Source organism: Hyla sarda, chromosome 8 (genome assembly GCF_029499605.1).
Source record: "Hyla sarda isolate aHylSar1 chromosome 8, aHylSar1.hap1, whole genome shotgun sequence".
NCBI lineage: Eukaryota > Metazoa > Chordata > Amphibia > Anura > Hylidae > Hyla > Hyla sarda.
Genome location: NC_079196.1, coordinates 130,072,747 through 130,090,772, shown reverse-complemented (window position 1 = coordinate 130,090,772; position 18,026 = coordinate 130,072,747). Strand labels below are relative to the sequence as shown.

General features: G+C 40.9%; 1 protein-coding gene across 7 annotated transcripts in view; it reads right to left on the bottom strand.

The window, feature by feature from the left end:
* Positions 1-18,026, bottom strand: part of LOC130284828 (glucose-1-phosphate thymidylyltransferase-like) — a 548,309-nt gene that overhangs the window by 454,228 nt on the left and 76,055 nt on the right. The window lies entirely within an intron of this gene.

The window sequence follows — 18,026 nt, the reverse complement described above, 5'->3', positions numbered from 1 at the left end:
TACTGTATGTGATTGGTGGGGGGGAAGCGCTGCGGCCAAAAAAAAGAATGGGGGGCCAAATGCAGCGCCCTGAACCCCTAATAGGGCCCGAGTGACACTGAAAAATTGCGGCGGACCCTTGGGTACCTATTAGGGGGTATGGGGGGGGAAATATTTTTTAACTTTTATTTTACTTTTTACTCTACCTTTCCCTGGATTGTATTCTTTCCCTGATCTATGGGGGGGCTTCTTTTCTTCTGTGTGGGCTCTGATCTCAGCAGAGGGGGGGGGGGTCCCGGTCATCCTCCAGCAGCTCTGACTGAACCCAGCCAACCGCGGGAGCTGCAAGAGGATGCTGTTAACCCCTCCCCTGCCGGCTGCTATTGGCTGGACGATCGTCGGGCCCGATCCCCGCCCGGCAGGGGACGGAATTGTCCATGACATAGGCGTACGTCATGGGTCCTTAAGTACTAGGGTGTCATGACATACGCGTACGTCAAGGGTCCTTAAGGGGTTAAGCCAGTGGAGATTTGGGTTGTTAAAATATATTTGTCCCTATACTGGTGTCTTAACAGGATATAATAAGGTCCTTTTATATAGGGGACAGGTTACTATTGTTTTTTTTGTGACTAACTAAAAATACTGACTTGGTACAGAATCAGCTGCCAATTGTTTACCGTATACTAAAGCAATTTTATGCGATAAAAAAAAAATCACTTTTGTGTAATATCATTATCTAGTGGGGACTAATTAAATGTGCATATAAATGTGCATATATTTAACAACTAGAAGTATGCATAGGGTTGGGCCCATCTAGAGAGTCAGCGCATATACTGTAATTAGCTAGTAAGTTAGCTCATGTAGGGATATCCAGTAAGATCAGACTAGGTTCCAGAGCGGGGCCGTCCTTATGAGGACATTAAGCTCCGCCTAGGGCAGGCATATATACTAGGGATACTGTACGGCATATCAGGTTCCCCCCCCCTGCCCTGCCTGTTGTCCCTAATCTACCCCCCCCCCCCCCCCTGAGTCAAGGGGATAGGGTGAATGACAGTCAGGAGTGATACTTATTAAAATACGGTACAAAATTTTGATAATATATCTTTTTATCAGTGTGGTATTTGTCACTTTTTGAGCACTTTATCTTGTGTGTCTAAAAATTGATGGTAGCCCATTTAGGGGCGTCTTTTTAATCTGAATCCAATAAAGGTAAAATTTTAGTCTATAATTAGTTTTTTTCACAATTGTGGTAGTAGACTATGAGCATCCTTAATTTTTTATTTTGTTTTATGCCCCTCTGAATGCCACAGAGAACCTTTACAGCCCTGCCAGGTGTGCCTCCGTCTGTTCAATTATATTCTGATCTGGCCCCCTCAACTCTGGAGAGGCACAGAGAAATTTGACCCATTACTCTTGCTCTCCAACAAGAACAAATCAAATATAGAGGGGAATTTAGGTTTTACAAGAAGCTCAGGATGTTCTGTCTAAGGAAAACAACGCATGGTCTACTTCTCTACCCCAGCCTCAACAGGACAACCACCCATCGTGCATGTGGACACTGGCCAGACAGAACTGAACCGCTCCTTACCATAGGTGAAATCATACCCTTTCTCCATAGGTGGCTTTTTTCAATTTGGTCTGATCTATCTAGTTTGTTTGGGACTTCTGAATCCCCTGCATGCCTTTTATTATCTCTGTTTGACCTTTTTCTTTTCTAAGCCATTCCCCTACAGTTAGCGTGGCTGAGTTAATTCTGGACTTACTTGCACCCACACCTATTTCGGGACTGCAAGTGTGATGGTTTGTTCTAATATACAAAGTGTATTTCCAATGTTTTTTTAGTTTTTTTTTTGGGCCTATTCTGTTTATTTGCTTAATCACTTGAGGTATGTAACACTTTCTATTTCTCTTTGTTATTGCACTGCAATTCCACAGGATTCCTTATTTTCTCTATTCATTGCAATTCTAGACCTGAGTTTGTAAAATGGTGTGGGTTTTTTTTTGTTTGTTTTTTTAATTTCCCCACAAAAATTAAGTTGTTTTTTTTGCTGTAGATTTTGCGTTAAAATGAGTGAGGTCATTCCATAGTACAATTAGTGGCGCAAAAAACAGGTCTAGAGTGGCAATATTAAATGAGACGTCTTGTGGATTGCAGTACAATAATATACAGAGAGCTTGAGTTTGTACTTCTACTTTTTTACTTTAGAGTATTTTTCTGTTGATGTGCAGGTATATATATATCACACAGTGTTAGTGGTTTTAATTTTCCTTGTAAGTAAAAGAAAGCCTTTGGGGATTATGTAAAGTTAAAACTGGATGTTATTTGTCTTCAGGGGTCTCATTTCACTCAGTCATCCTTGCCCAAGTTTTTTCACCGCACCTACAGTAGGATTTATGCAGCCTTTTATTTTAGCAAGTGTAGGGGGCTTCGTACTACAAGTAACGCAAGTAACTGAAGATACAGATGGTCATTATCTTATTTTACTGGTCTTTGTTAATGATGTTAAAATTTGTCTTAACACTTATGCTTCAACAGACCATTCTCTGGAGTTTTTTTTCTGATATTTGCAAGTTGCTTAAAACTACTACTTCTACTACACCTTTAGTACCAAGACAGGTTATCAAGCTTGGAGTTATTTAGTTTACAGAAAATACATCTTAGGGGTGATCTGATCACAATGTACAAATATATGAATGGACAGTACAGAAATCTTTCTAGTGATTTTTTTTTTTTTTCCTAGGTCGAAAACTATGACAAGTGGGCATCCTTTACATCTTTTCTGTAAGAGCAGTGAGGCTATGGAACTCTCTGCCAGAAGAGAAGCTACAGGTTTCTGAGTGAACTTTGTATTAGACAATTTTATACTACAACTCCTAGAGTGGGCTCACTGCCTGTGTCCCCTTGCTGTCCCCAGGCTCAAGTCCAAAAATTGTTTATTTACTATAAAACACATTACTCCGGCGAAAACTAACTTATCCCCTACCCCCCCCATGATTCCGGTGATCAAGGGGGGCCCATCGGTCGGACTCCCCACGATCAGCTACGTATCCCCTATAAGTAGCTGATCACGGGGAGTCCAACCGCTGGGGCCCCCATTATCACCGCGATGGGACCCCGGCGCTCTCAGGGAGGAGTGCGTGTTGTCTATCAGTAGATGGCACAAGCTCCATTCATGCCTATAGGAAGCCGATGATGCCCGAGAGCTGTACTCTGGTCTTTTCGGCGCTCCCATAGGAATGAATGGAGCGCGTGTTGGCAGTGGTCGGAACCCCCACGATTAGCTACTTATCCCCCTATCCACAGGATAAGTTTTCTTTCACCGGAAATCTCCTTTAATTCATAGTTACATAGTTAGTATGGTCCAAAAAAGACATACGTGCATCAAGTTCAACCGAGGAATTGAAGGGAAGGGGTATGTTGGGATGAAGGGGAAGGGATGTGATTATATTTCTGCATAAGCATTAATGTTATTTTGTTCTAGGAATGTATCAAATCCTTTTTTAAAGCTTTCAACTGTTGCTGCGGTGACCAGTTTTGGAGGTAGATTGTTTCATAAAGTCACAGTCCTTATGGTGAAGAGGGAGCTTCGCCCCTTGAGACTAAACCTTTTCTTCTCCAGACGAAGGGAGTGCCCCTTGTCCTTTGAGCGGGTTTTACCTGGAACATTTTCCATATTTTTTGTATGGGCCATTTATATAAGTTTATCATATCCCCCTTAAACGTCTCTAAACAAATGTAATTCTTTTAATCTTTCCTCATAGCTAAGATGTTCCATGCTCCATAAAAGTTTAGTTGCATATCCCAGGTGAGGCCGTACCAATGCTATATAAAGAGGTAGTTTAATGTCCCTGTTCCTTGAGTCCATGCCTCTTGATACAGGACAATATCCTGCTGGCCTTAGAAGCAGCTGCCTGATTGCATGCTATTCTGTAGTCTATGATCTACAAGTACACCCAGATCCTTCTCTACCAGTGACTCTGCCAGTTTAACCCCCACCCCCAAGACATAGGATGCACGCAGGTTTTTAGTACCCAGATGCATACGTTTAAATTTATTTACATTGAACCTCATTTGCCAAGTGGATGCCCAGACACTTAGTCTATCCAAGCCATCTTGTAACTTATGCACATCCTCTATAGACTGTACCGTACTACAAAGCTTGGTGTCATCTGCAAAAATAAAAACAGAGCTGTTAATCCCATCCTTTAAATCATTAATAAATAAATTAAACAAGAGCGGGCCCAGTAATGAACCTTGGGGTACACCACTAATAACCAGGGACCAATCAGAGTACGAATCATTGACCACCACTCTCTGGGTACAATCCTTAAGCCAGTTTTCAATCCAGTTACAAACTAAAGTTTCCAAACCCAAAGACCTTAACTTACCTATCAGACGTCTATGAGGGACAGTATCAAACACTTTTGCAAAATCCAAAAACACTATATCCACAGCCAACCCTCTGTCAAGGCTTCTACTCACATCTTCATAAAAGAAAATTAAATTGTTTTGACAACTTCTGTCCTTAGTCCCATGCTGGCTATCACTTATAATAGTATTATCCTTCAAGTATTCCTGTAGTCCCTTATTTCCCAAAATGCACGTTAAGCTTACCAGTCTATAACTACCCGGGGGGAGGGGGGGGGCCTAGAGCGGGTCGTGCCCTGCCTCTAACAACGGCCAGGACCCGTGGCTAATAGCGCGCGGCATTGATCGCGGTGCCGCGCGCTATTAACCCTTTAGACGCGGCGTTCAAAGTTGAATGCCGCGTCTAAAATGAAAGGGAAACCATGCCGATTAGCTCAGCAAGCTGTTCGGGATAGCCGCGGCATCCCGAACAGCTTACATGACAGCTGCCTCCTCGCTGTCGGATCAACGAATGACTGCTCAGTGCCTGAGATCCAGACATGACCAGTCAAGTGGCAGAATTATTGATCACTGGTTTCTTATGAGAAACCAGTGATCAATGTAAAAGATCAGTGTGTGCAGTGTTATAGGTCCCTATGGGAGCTATAACACTGCAAAAAAAAAAGTGAAAAAAAGTGAATAAAGATCATTTAACCCCTCCCCTATTAAAAATTTGAATCACAAATGTCCGAATTATAAAAATATATTGTTAATTAAACCGCACGGTCAATGGCGTATGCACAAAAAAATTCCAAAGTCCAAAATAGTTCATTTTTGGTCACTTTTTATATCATGAAAAAATGAATAAAAAGCGATCAATAAGTCCTATCAATGCAAAAATGGTACCGCTAAAAACTTCAGATCACGGCGCAAAAAATTAGCCCTCATATCGCCCCATACGCGGAAAAATAAAGAGTTAAAGGGGTCAGAAGATGACAATTTTAAACGTATACATTTTCCTGCAAGTAGTTTTGATTTTTTCCAGAAGTACGACAAAATCAAACCTACATAAGTAGGGTATCATTTTAACCGTATGGACCTACAGAATAAAGAGAAGGTGTAATTTTTACCGAAAAATGTACTGTGTAGAAACAAAAGTTACAAAATGGCGTTTTTTTTTTCAATTTTGTCTCACATTGATTTTTTTTCCGTTTTGCCGTATCTTTTTGGGTAAAATGACTGACGTCATTACAAAGTAGAATTGGTGGCGCAAAAAATAAGCCATCATATGGATTTTTAGGTGAAAAATTGAAAGAGTTAGGATTTTTTTAAAGGTAAGGAGGAAAAAACAAATGCAAAAACTGAAAAACCCCGGGGTCCTTAAGGGGTTAAAGATTGGCTCCACATTCGCCTTGCGCCAGTCCCTCAGCACAATAATAGACACCAGAGAATCAGTAAATATCTAAAATTCCTGAGAATAATGCTGATGGGAGTTGTAGTAGCAGCTCAGGAAACAGTGGGAGCGAGACAATTTCAGCTGCTAGAGCAGAGGGAGGGAAACAAGTGAAGCTGCGGTTGGAGTCGGCAGGGAGGGAGAAAAGTGTAGCTGCGGATGCAGCAGGCAGATGGATCACTGTTTTAAATAGCAGAGGGAGGGAGGCAGGGAGACAGCCGACTACACTATTGCATTACAGGATGGATTGGCAGATTACAGGAATGCGTGCTAGTGTAGTGGGCTATCTCCCTACCTCCCACCGCTCTTTAAAACTACGATCCATCCGCATGCTGCATCCGCAGCTACAGTAGTCTCCCTCCCTCCCTGCATGGCTCCATCCACAGCTACACTTGTCTTCGTCCTTCTGCTCACACTACTGGGTACATGTGGGTACTAATAACATGCATGCGTCGTATGTCTTAGGGGGGATTAAACTGGCAGAGTCACTGGTAGAGAAGGATCTGGGTGTACTTGTAGATCACAGACTACAGAATAGCATGCAATGTCAGGCTGCTGCTTCCAAGGCCGGCAGGATATTGTCATGTATCAAAAGAGGCATGGACTCAAGGGACAGGGACACAATACTCCCCCCTTTATAGGGCATTGGTACGGCCTCACCTGGAATATGCTGTTCAGTTTTGGTCACCTGTCTATAAAAGGGACACTGTGGAGCTGGAAAGGGTGCAGAGACGCGCAACTAAACTAATATGGGGCATGGAACATCTTAGCTATGAAGAGCGATTAAAGGAGTTACAATTGTTTAGTCTTGAGAAGAGACATTTAAGGGGGGATATGATAAACGTATATAAGTATATTAATGGCCCATACAAAAAATATGGAGAAAAACTGTTCCAGGTTAAACCCCCCCAAAGGACGAGGGGGCACTCCCTCCGTCTGGAGAAGAAAAAGTTTAGTCTCAAGGGGCAACACGCCTTCTTTACCATGAGAACTGTGAACTTATGGAACAGTCTACCTCAGGAACTGGTCACAGCAGGAAAAATTAACAGCTTTAAAACAGGATTAGATACATTCCTGGAACAAAACAACATTAATGCTTATGAAGAAATATAAAATCCCATCCCTTCCCCAATATCGCACCACACCCCTACCCTTCAATTCCCTGGTTGAACTTGATGGACATATGTCTTTTTTCGACCGTACTAACTATGTAGCTATGTAACTACACTTGTGTCTCTCCCACCGCTTTCTAAAACTACTCTGCCCCTATGCTTTTGGGGGAGTGGCTGCGGCATCTGTAGCAAACTGCACATGCGCTCGCAGTTTACTACAGACTCGCAGAAAACTTTACTACACCGGTGTGCAGAGCTTAGTTTTATCTCCTGCAGTGCACTCTGTAAGTCAGCAGATGACCAAGAGAGCAAGGGGGAAGCATCTTCGGGCTCACTTTTCCCCCTGCCCCTCCTCCCCCTGGCTCAAAGATAATGGTGTTGACTTCTCATATCACCAAATACTAGCAGTATGCTGCTCCTGCGCAGTATACTGCTAATACTGCTTCAGCATGGAAGAGATCCGGACAGAAGCGATACGCTATCTCCTATGTACTATGTCTGCCATAAAGCATCTCTCCCTGTGTTATGCAGTGACGCAGTGCAGAGATGATTTTGGACATGGCAGCCCCCAGTATAAACATTTATTAATAATATATAAAATTACAGAACACATATTTAAATAAATTAATTTATTATAAATATTTTAATAAAAAATTGACTCATTCCTTTTAAATCTGTGCTCTATCGCCATACCTAGGCTGTATCAATAGCAAAGTCTCTGTAATCACAGAGGCCTAGTACAGGCCATGGGCAACAATCACAAATGGATCGGCTCTCGCAATTGTGTTGCAGGGAGCCTATACAAATTACTGCATACAAAGTTATCTTAGGAAAGCTTTATACATGTCATAGGCTTCTAAACTTCTTATCTAAGAAATCTGAGATTGCTAATTACCAGCTATAAGCAGCGGCCCTCAGCTGCTGAAAGTCACAAACCCACTCCATAGACCCTTAATGACCCCAAAGAGTATTTTTTTGGCTAATATGATTAAAGGGCTATACTCAGGATTCCTCTGCTGACACCAAAATCCCACCAAAGTAGCTTTCTGGCACCTGAACTACATAATGAACTGGGCCAAAAGCAATTGTGCAGTTCATTACTCATGGAACAATCGGTGCCTGGTAAGGAGTTCCACAAAACTCCACTCAAAGATTTCAATGTCCACAGGGCCGGAAAAATTTTAAACGGCTATTATACAACTGTAAAAAAAAATAAAACATTTAAAAAAAAAAACACAGTTCTCATGTCAATTCATCACTCCTTTTTATTTTCAGTTTGCTTATGTATCAAAAATAGCATAAAAAGCTAATAGCAAATTTTCACATCATAGCTGAAGTCTAAACAGACTTAGGTGTGTAGAACATGAGCGTTGAGAACCTTCAGACTTTAGCCATGAAGTGAAAGTTTGCTCAGAGGTTTTTATGCTATTTTTATTACATAAGAAAACAGAAAATAAAAAGGAATGATGAAAAGGACACAAGTAAACAAATTCTTTTTTATGCTTGCCCAATTGCTGTTAAAAATAAGTTCTGACCCTGTGGACATTAACATAATAGATGAGCTGTAGTAACACAGTACCACGAATAGACTAAGTAAACAGAGACAACTGCTTCTGGACCAGTCCACTGTTTATTGTGGGCACTGAGAAACTGATTGGCAGGGGTGCTGTGTGCTGACACTTGCTGATCAGTGTTTGATGATCCTATCCTAGGGAATAGGTAATGAATCGTATTACCATTCTTACAAATCATACAGTCATGGCCGTAAATGTTGGAACCCCTAAAATATTTCAAGAAAATGAAATATTTCTCACAGAAAAGGATTGCAGTAACACATGTTTTGCTATACACATGTTTATTCCCTCTGTGTGTATTGGAACTAAACCAAAAAAGGGAGGGAAAAAAGCAGATTGGACATAAAGTCACACTCCAAAAATGGGCTGGACATAATTATTGGAACAGATAACTTAATATTTGGTTGCACACCGTTTGGAAAAAAATTACTGAAATCAGTCGCTTCCTATAACCATCAATAAGCTTCTTACACCTCACAGCCGGAATGCCAACAACTCCAGGTCTCGCTTATTGGAATACACTTTATAGATGGCGCTGCGGCTCCTTCAGAATGACTGAATAGGACCAAAGCTTAGTTGAAGGTCCACAGTGGAACAATTTTTATTGGTTAATAAAAAATAAAATAACATGCGATGGTGCGTTTTGGGAGAATCCCTCCCTTCCTCAGATCAGGATACTATACAATGAACATGCTTGCATATAAATACATTTAAAAAAACGCCAAAGTACAGGTAGTTGGCAGAGCCAATGACATAACATATCAAGAGCATTCAAAACATACTTAAAGTAAAATACCATTTGCATATAATATTAGCATCATGTAGCACTCATAACTGGTGATTAATCATTCTAAATATATTATGGGTGAGACAATAATGCTCCAGGGCTCTTGAATGGAGCGCAGGAGCTGAAGTGCACACCTGTCAGTGCATACTGGCAGGCGGCAGCTTCCGGGAGCGCCGTGGCTGTTGTTGCCAGGGACGCGTTGCTATGCGCAGCAATTACGTGGCCGCACATAGCCAATAGGAGCTCACAGTGATCGCATAGTGAAAACAATGCAATCTGTGTGAGCGCATTGCAGTGGCGCTGTCAGCTGCTGCGATGTGGATACCGGAGTGACAACTTGAGTAAATGTAGAGGGGGCAAAGTATTAAAGTGAGGGATGGATGTGTGTATGACTGAGATTGCCCTATAGTATAGGTGAACAATAGGGGGATCAGGAGCAGTAAGCCACAGTTATGGGAGACATATATAGGACCCATATATTATGAGAAATTCTAGTGCATGCAAGACCTGGTAGAAGTGGACAATAGAGGATAAATAGCATCTAGAGAGTGCTCTATAGTATAGGTAAACAATACGGGCGTCAGGAGCAGTAAGCCGTGGTAATAGGAGACATATACAGGACCCATATATTATGAGAAATGTTAGTGCATATAAGAACTATAGTAGAATATTAAGGGTACCATATGGTAGTGTATGTTGCAGGAAACCATTTTCAATCAATTAAAGATGTATGTGGGCATCCATACAATGGTACAGGTGGACAGGGACGACCTTCTGTATACAATTATATAAAAATCTCTATATACAGTATAAAAAATATATATATATTAAAATACATATATATTAAAATACATGTTAAAACATATATTAAAATGTAAAACAAAACACACACCAAAAACAGTCACAGAAATATGTGCTTTAATCCCTAATAAAATCTTAATAATAATACAGAAAATATAAAAATGAAAATATGAAAATATAAAAATTTATATATATAAAAATATAAATATAGATATGGACCCGTAAAAGTGTCGTAGGAAGTCATACAGTATACTTAACTATGACAGGACTGGGGGGGGGGGGGGGGGGGGCGAAAGACCAGAGGGCTACTGGATCAAAGGGAGCATGCAATGAGCTCGTTCAAACCTGATGGGACCAGAGTCTGTAACTTGTATATCCAGTAGTTCTCGCGTCAGCGCAAAGTGTTAAAACGTTTAGGATTGTCCTTTGGTATACATTCAATTGGAGTTACAGTTATACACCCAAAATCCTGTCTGTGGTGTTGTGTTAGGTGCCTAGATACACTCTGCAGGGCAAATCCATTTTCAGTATTGATTCTATGTTTAGTTATCCTTTCCCGAAGGCACCCGACGGTCCTACCCACGTACTGGGTCCCACATGTACAGTCAAGGAGGTAGACCGCATATTGTGTGGAGCAGCTCAGGAGGCCGTTAATTGGGAAGTTCTCTCCCGTGCTTCTGGAGACAAAGGATTTAGCTCCATGATTAATGCTAGTGCAACATTTACAGCGGGCATGACCACATTTGGAGACTCCATTTACAGACAAAAATGTGGTGGTAGAGGTGGTTGGCGTTTTGAGTCTACTTGGCACTCTGATATTATGCAGTGTCTTAGCCCTCCTAAAGGGGATACCACGTTTGGTCGGAAGTCAGTCTTTTAGGAAGGGGTCACTAATGTTTTCGTAGGATCCCCTGGATGGTCCTATGTTCACGGGTATATGTAGTAATGAAGTTTGTCGACCACTTATTGTCAGAGTTATGAACAGTCTTATTAGTAAGACATTCATTTTGGGACAGGTTGCTAGCTTTCTTAAAGGAAGCTTCCATAATAGATCAGGGATATTTTTTGGCTTTAACCCTTTGTTTGAGAGTTTTGCTCTGGGCAGTGAAGTCATCATCTGTGGTGCAGTTGCGTCTAATAAGCATGAATTGCCCATATGGGACAATTGTCTGCCACTTTTTATAATGGGAACTTTTAAAGTCTAAATAGCTATTGCTATCAACTTTCTTGAAAAACGTCTTAGTTAGCAGTTTACCCAGACCATTGTGGAAGACAACCATGTCAAGAAACTCAGCATTGTCCTTGTAAACATTCTGCGTGAAATGTAGACCCCAAGTGTTATTATTTAAAAGGGATAAAAATTAATCAAGTAAAACCAGAGTGCCTTTCCAAATAAAAAATATGTAGACAATAAAATGTTTATAAAAAGATACAGTTCTGAAAAAGGGGATGGGGATAGATAGTGGTTTCTTCGAATAGGCCCACAAATAGATTGGCAAAACTGGGCGCCACCCGATACCCCATAGCGGTACCTGTATGCTGTGCGTAGATCTTGTTTTGGAATTGGAAGTAATTATGTATCAAAACGCAGGCCCTTCAGTATAAAATCACATTGTGTGGCAGGAACACAGGGGTCGTTCCTTAAAAAGTGTGCAACCGCATTAATCCCTAGATTATGGTCGATCACAGTATACAGGGCTGTAATATCCATAGTAACCAAAATGTACTCATCCTTCCAGTCCACATTTAAAATAGAAGATATCAAATCAGTGGTATCCTTAAGATAGGATTATAGGTTAAAAATATATTTGTGTAATAAAAGGTCCAAATAGTGCGACAGATTAGAAGACACAGAATTGATCCCCGCCACTATAGGGCGCCCAGGCGAGTTGGTGTTGTTCTTGTGCACCTTGGGCAGTTAACAGAATAAAGGAAGGGCTGGTTCAGCTATATATATATATATACACACACACACACACACACACACATACATCAGATACAGGCGCAGCACTCCAACTCTGACTTGGTTAGTATACCCAGTTGGGAACCCTCATTAACCAACTAACTCTTTTAGTTCATTGGCATATTTTTTAGTGGTGTCAGACGGTAGGATCTTGTAGAAATTTGAGTCAGAGAGCAGCCTATCGGCTTCCTTAATATAGTCATCAGCATTGAGGATAACCACACCACCAACTTTATCAGCTGGTCTGATAACAATATCATCGTTATCAGCCAGATATTTTATACTCGAACGTTCTTGTGAAGATAAATTATCACAACCGGTGTAGGGCTGAGTTTGTAAAAAGTGGCCGACAAATGTCCCGTATGGACAATTCAAGCGTATCAGATGTAACTGCACCACAGATGATGACTTCACTGCCAAGAGCAAAATTCTCAAACAAAGGTTGAAAGCCAAAAAATATCCCAGATCTATTGTAGAAGCTTCCTTTAAGAAGGCTAGCAACCTGTCCCAAAATGAACATCTTACTAATAAGACTGTTCATAACTCTGACAATAAGTGGTCGACAAACTTCATTACTACATATACCCGTGAACATAGGACCATCCAGGGGATCCTACGAAAACATTGGCCCATTCTACTCAGTGACCCCTTCCTAAAAGACTCCCTTCCGACCAAACCTGTTATCACCTTTAGGAGGGCTAAGACACTGCGTAATATTGCGCCAAGTAGACTCAAAATGACAACTACCTCTACCACCACATTTTTGTCTGTAAATGGAGTCTCCAAATGCGGTCATGCCCGCTGTAAATGTTGCACTAGCATTAAAGGGGTACTCCGGTGAAAACCTTTTTTCTTTTAAATTCACTGGTGGCAGAAAGTTAAACATATTTGTAAATTACTTCTATTAAAAAATCTTAATCCTTCCAGTACTTATTAGCTGCTGAATGCTACAGAGGAAATTCCTTTCTTTTTGGAACACTGATGACATCACGAGCACAGTGCTCTCTGCTGACATCTCTGTCCATTTTAGCAACCATGCATAGCAGATGTATGCTAAGGGAAGCATGGTGGCTCAGTGGTTAGCAATGCTGCCTTGCAGTGCTGGGGACTTGGGTTCAAATCCCACTAAGGACAACAATAAATAAAGCGTTATTATTATTATAATAATGTCAGCAGAGAGAACTGTGCTTGTGATGTCATCAGAGAGCATTCCAAAAAGAAAATAATTTCCTCTGTAGTATTCAGCAGCTAATAAGTACAGGAAGGATTAAGATTTTTTAATAGAAGTAATTTACAAATATTAAAAAAGTAGCCAACCCCTCTAGGCTAGCATCAGTTGCCTGATACAGTGATGTAATGGTAAAAATGATGACTGGATCGTGCTTCAATTATAATATGAAAGTGCAAATTTATTACACAATAAAATACATATAAAATATAAACAATAACTCCTCGAAACACAAGGGCCCTTGTGCCGAGGAAAAATTACAATATAAAACTTATACACACACCAATAGCTAGCATTGAGTATTTTTTAGAGAATTTTTTAACAATGCAATAGTACTTTAAATCCGGCCTCCGATATTTCAAATGGGTTAAATGTCCCTTAAAAGGTATGGATTCCAATTATACGTAAGGTAAAGTCCCATATAGGATAGATTCCAATTTTTAAACGTAGAATAGGTAAATTATAGTTACCAGTCTGCAATACATCCCGATAGAAAGTCACCTTGAGTTGAAAATGTGGATTCCGCACGGTTAGGTGGTACCAGACGCTGGCATGCGTCCTCGCGGCGGTCTGCCTGCCACAGACCAGCTGTAATAATAACCGCTTGCTGATGTTTCGCTGCAGATGGTAACCACACGATGAAGCAGGTGCGGACTTCTAGGTAACTCTATGGTGGGTGACGTCACAGGCGCTTGGGCAATGCTGCCTGGAAGATGATTCCGGGAATGGTGTACTGCTTAGCAGAACTGGATCGGAGTTTGCCTTTGAATAGTCAGGTAGCGGTGATATATAATATTCTTATACCTAGACGCGTTTCTGGGCTCACATGTGCTTTATACACGGCCCCTTCCTCAGTAGGCTTGCATGATCTCTGAAGCAACAGATCTACTATATATTCACACGAACCATATCTGCTACTGCCTCCGTTCACACGATGCGATGGTTAAATTGCAAATGCGAATTCCCATCGCATCATGCGAAACTTTTATATTTCTTATGTTTAAAGCCTCTATTTAACTTTAGGATCTATACAGTTGATGTTAGTATATGTTTTTTGCCCATTGTGAATTTGTTGAAACTATCGCTAAAACCAATACATACAATGCGATAACGCAAGATCCGCAAGTATGTACTGACTCACGAGTCCATACTAATACCAGTTCGGGTTTTACACATCAAACCCCTCCATAGTGATCCATTCCTAGTTTTTAAATATTTTAAGTATCACCTTTACACAATCTATTTGATTATGACTGGATGAATATATAGTAGATCTGTTGCTTCAGAGATCATGCAAGCCTACTGAGGAAGGGGCCGTGTATAAAGCACATGTGAGCCCAGAAACGGGTCTAGGTATAAGAATATTATACATCACCGCTACCTGACTATTCAAAGGCGAACTCCGATCCAGTTCTGCTAAGCAGTACACCATTCCCGGAATCATCTTCCAGGCAGCATTGCCCAAGCGCCTGTGACGTCACCCACCATCGAGTTACCTAGAAGTCCGCACCTGCTTCATCGTGTGGTTACCATCTGCAGCGAAACATCAGCAAGCGGTTATTATTACAGCTGGTCTGTGGCAGGCAGACCGCCGCGAGGACGCATGCCAGCGTCTGGTACCACCTAACCGTGCGGAATCCACATTTTCAACTCAAGGTGACTTTCTATCGGGATGTATTGCAGACTGGTAACTATAATTTACCTATTCTACGTTTAAAAATTGGAATCTATCCTATATGGGACTTTACCTTACGTATAATTGGAATCCATACCTTTTAAGGGACATTTAACCCATTTGAAATATCGGAGGCCGGATTTAAAGTACTATTGCATTGTTAAAAAATTTTCAAAAAATTCTCAATGCTAGCTATTGGTGTGTGTATAAGTTTTATATTGTAATTTTCCTCGGCACAAGGGCCCTTGTGTTTGGAGGAGTTATTGTTTATATTTTATATGTATTTTATATTGTGTAATAAATTTGCACTTTCATATTATAATTGAAGCACGATCCAGTCATCATTTTTACCATTACATCACTGTATCAGGCAACTGATGCTAGCCTAGAGGGGTTGGCTACTTTTTTAGTTTTTGTAGGTGTACAGCCCTCTTACCTCGGCTAGTTAATTGTGAGCTGCACATCCCCAGTTTTTTACCTAATTTACAAATATGTTTAACTTTCTGCCAACAGTTGATTTAAAAGAAAAAAGGTTTTCCCCGGAGTACCCCTTTAATCATGGAGCCAAATCCTTTGTCTCCAGAAGCACGGGAGATAACTTCCCAATTAATGGCCTGCTGAGCTGCTCCACACAATATGTGGTCTACCTCCTTGACTGTACATGTGGGACCCAGAACGTGGGTAGGACCCTCAGGTGCCTTCGGGAAAGGATAACTAAACATAGAAACAATACTGAAAATGGATTTTCCCTGCATAGTGTATCTAGGCACCTAACACAACACCACAGACAGGATTTTGGGTGTATAACTGTAACCCCAATTGAATGTATACCAAAAGGACAATCCTCTACAAGTTACAGACTCTGGTCCCGTCAGGTTTAAACAAGCTCTTTGAATGCTCCCTTTGATCCAGTAGCCCTCCGGTCTGTCGCCCCCCAGTCCTATCATAGTTATGTATACTGTATGACTGCCTATGACACTTTTACGGGTCCATATCTATATTTTTATATTTTCTGTATTATTATTATTTTTATTTATTATTATGTTCTTAGATATTTATTCATCAGGTTCTCACTGGGTTTTATTATTAATATTTTATTATGGATTATAGCACAAATTTCTGTGACGGTTTTTGGTGTGTGTTTTGTTTTACATTTTAATATATGTTTTAATATATGTTTTAACATGTATTTTAATATATATGTATTTTAATATATATATTTTTTATACTGTATAGAGATTTTTATATAATTGTATACAGAAGGTCGTCCCTGTCCACCTGTACCATTGTATGGATGCCCACATACATCTTTAATTGATTGAAAATGGTTTCCTGCAACATACACTACCATATGGTACCCTTAATATTGGTCCATCAGTGGTATGTTTATGACTACGCTATAGTGTGCAGTACCCTGACACATGGGTCCCATATACACCTCGTACAACACATGGGTCCCACATATATCTCTCATAACCATGAGTAAATGCCATTTACCTCTGTTGTCCATTTCTACTATAGTTCTTATATGCACTAACATAACTCATAATATATGGGTCCTGTATATGTCTCCCATTACCATGGCTTACTGCTCCTGACCCCCGTATTTTTCACCTATACTATAGGGCACTCTCTAGATGCCATTTATCCTCTATTGTCCACTTCTACCATAGGTCTTACATGCACTAGCATTTCTCATAATATATGGGTCCTATATATGTCTCCCATAACTGTGGTTTCCTGCTCCTGATCCCCCTATTGTTCCCCTATACTATAGGGCAATCTCAGTCATACACACATCCATCCCTCACTTTAATACTTTGCCCCCTCTACATTCACTCTAGTTGTGGTCGGGTTAACATGTGATGATGTATGATGAAATACCATATCCTGACCAGGTAAAGATGATAACAAAATAATTTTGTGTAATAATAATAATAATAATGATATAACTAAATAAGCCTCAGGTGTGTCTGGGAGGCCGTATAAGGTAGCCTGAAAGAAGAGGGCAAAAACCAGCTAGTAGAGGCAATATATTTTTATTAACCATAATTTAAACATTGGCCAACTGGCTAAAAGCTCTAGCCATTTCTACTTGCGGATCGGGAATATACCTCTGGAAGCAAGGTGCCACCTACCCAACTTTTTTATAATGTGTGAAGGCATGGCGTGCTTTGAAGCTGAAGACGCAGCCCCGATTCCTGAATGAATGCCCCGACACTGTGGCTGGATCATTCCTGCTTGGACATGCCTCACAAAATCCTTGGTAGTTAATGGAGAGACTGGGAAAGGGAGCAGCGGATAATCAGGAGATTTGTTGTTTAGTAGTTTTAATAGTTGGTGGAGGACATTAACTGGACACCACTGGTGGTGAGTTGGATAGATGTTAATTTCTACGTGTTTTAGTTGTTGTGTTTTTGTGTGGCCTAGCACTAGTCTGAAACCTGACCCGGCAGGTGATAAGTGTTTAATTTGGAGTGTACTGGATTTATAAGATGTCTTGGAAAATTCACCTGGTCTAAGAAAGCCATAGGCCAAGTAAATAGCAGACTTGATAACCAAGCTAGCAGAGTGACCGAAAGGAGCACCGTCAAGGATATTGCTGAAGTGCTGAACTGGAAATTGGCAGCGGATACCGGGACCCTGGAAGGTTTCTCTGACTTCTCGATCCCCTTCAAGGCTGCCTTGATCGGGTGTGTGCCAAGGATGGAGGGAAGACAAGGGAAACTGAGGGAACGGTAGTGTTGTATGTCGGCTAGACATAATCTGATGGAGCTATGGGACATTTTGAGAGATGAGTGGCAAAATGACACAAACACTAATATGTATTGTATATCAAAAGGGGAGGCAGAAGGATGTCTGAGTAATAATTTTTGAAAATCATTCCATGCAACCTTGTAAGATCTAGCCATGTTCGGAGCTAAAGAATGATTAATTATATTTAGGGCCCCCACAAGTGAACATTTAGTCCATCATCAATGAGCTAGTGTGGCCGCTCTGTCTGCCTCTGGTATGACTTGATGGAACACCTGGAATTTAAAAGCGGGAGAGAGCGTCAGCAGCTATATTCCGACTCCCTTCAATGTAAACACATTCTATATGAAAC